This window comes from Solanum stenotomum, chromosome 7, assembly GCF_019186545.1.
Source record: "Solanum stenotomum isolate F172 chromosome 7, ASM1918654v1, whole genome shotgun sequence".
NCBI classification, from domain to species: domain Eukaryota; kingdom Viridiplantae; phylum Streptophyta; class Magnoliopsida; order Solanales; family Solanaceae; genus Solanum; species Solanum stenotomum.
In genome coordinates this window covers 9,872,586-9,874,360 of record NC_064288.1, presented here as the reverse complement: position 1 = coordinate 9,874,360, position 1,775 = coordinate 9,872,586, and positions in this window count along the sequence as shown.

Here is a 1,775-nt window from a genome sequence, read left to right as displayed (position 1 = left end):
AAGGCGGAATTTCCATTTGGAGATCGCTTCGATGAAAAGTGGGTCCCACACCCAGTATCGTTTTGAGCCAAATTCCACAACTACCATCTAAAGCCTCGGGAAGTGAACAAAGGGTCGTTCTAGACAAAAATCAGCATTCCGAAGCTAACCTAGCTGTCAGAATTTTCATCTGAGCACGACTTCCAAGATGGTTGACCAAAGTCAACTTTTCAAGTTATAAAAATCTCCAAAACAGGGAAACGGGCCTAAAACCCAAACGAACGACCAGGCGACCGAACAGTCAGTGCCAGCAAGTCATAAATGACTTGGGGTCGCTACAGGAACGCTCTAAATGATGGAATGAATGCTTTAATTTAAAAATGACCTGAAGGGTCATTACAAGAAAAGTCGGGTTTCTAGTAACAATCTCCTTATCCCATAAACTATGTGCCCTATAGGATATTTAGCTAGTGTATCCACCTAAGCTAACAAACCATAGTTCTACCTTAGGCAAGTAGGACAACCATTTTCGGTGTGGGTAACACCGGATAATCATGTTATAGCTCACACGGTCTCAGCTAATTCCCACAATGACAAGGTTAATAATGAACTAAGGCATGCTTAAGGAAGTATCCCGTAAGTGTTTTTTAAAGATGATGCTAGCTTATGTTGACTATGATGTTATGACGTATGATTTCCAACTCTCTCTCATATGATGCTTTAGCTTGTTAAATTGCATGTCATGAAATGAAATGTCTCTTTTAGCATGTTTTAAATGTTTTGATGCATGACTATCATACTTAGTGCATTTTTGTCCTAACACATATTCTTGCCTACATTTTTCCCAAGTGTAAGGTCTGACAGTTAGGATCGACAGTTTTGTGGCTAGAGCTTGGATTTGATTGTTTTCCGAGCTTGGTGAGTCTTCATTGTTCGAGGACGGATTTTCTATGTTTAGTTTCTTTCTTGTATTTCACTTTTGAACATGATGTATGGGCTAGGCCCAATTTCATTCAATATTGTAATAAATGGCTATGGTGAGACAAAGTGTCTAGACTTCCGCTTTCTTTTATGAAAAACATTTTAGATTTGAAATGTGTTTTACTCTTATTGTTCTACTTCTTATGTTATGATGACTAAGTGCCTTGTATGGAGTCCTTCAGGATTCTATACATCATGTTACATCTAGGGGACCCCTGGATCGTGACACTTAGTTTGCATACATAGTTTGGGTAATCAAGATTCTCAAAACCTTTCATTTGTTTCATGAAGAAATTAGTATACCTCGTAGAAAAACATTGTTTATGTCTAGTTGATGAAACAATCCCTTATATTGTGTGAAGATGACAAGTACTGCTTGAATGGTTATTGATTTGACAATAAAAACAGATCATTAAATAAAAAAATTGGCAACAAGGCAAGCCATGTGTCGTTCAATCGATCCATCCGGTTTGTGCTTGATCTGAATGATTCCACAATATTTTTATAATCAGATAGAGGAATAAGGTTCCATGTTTTGTTGCTCATGAGAGTGTCAAATTCATTTTGCATAGCTCGTCTCCATTGTGTATCTTTGCAAGCTTGTTTAACTGTGACAATTGGGTTTCGGAATGTAAGGGTATCCATAAATGCGCACTTTGAATTGAGCTTAGTGATTTGATGTTGAGACTGAGTGATGGGACATCGTGGTGGTGAAGGCTGATTGGTCTGAGAATGGACATTAATTTGTGTTGAGTAGTGCTATTGGAAAAGGGAATTAAAAGGAGGAATCGTTCATGATTTAATAGTAGAAAAGG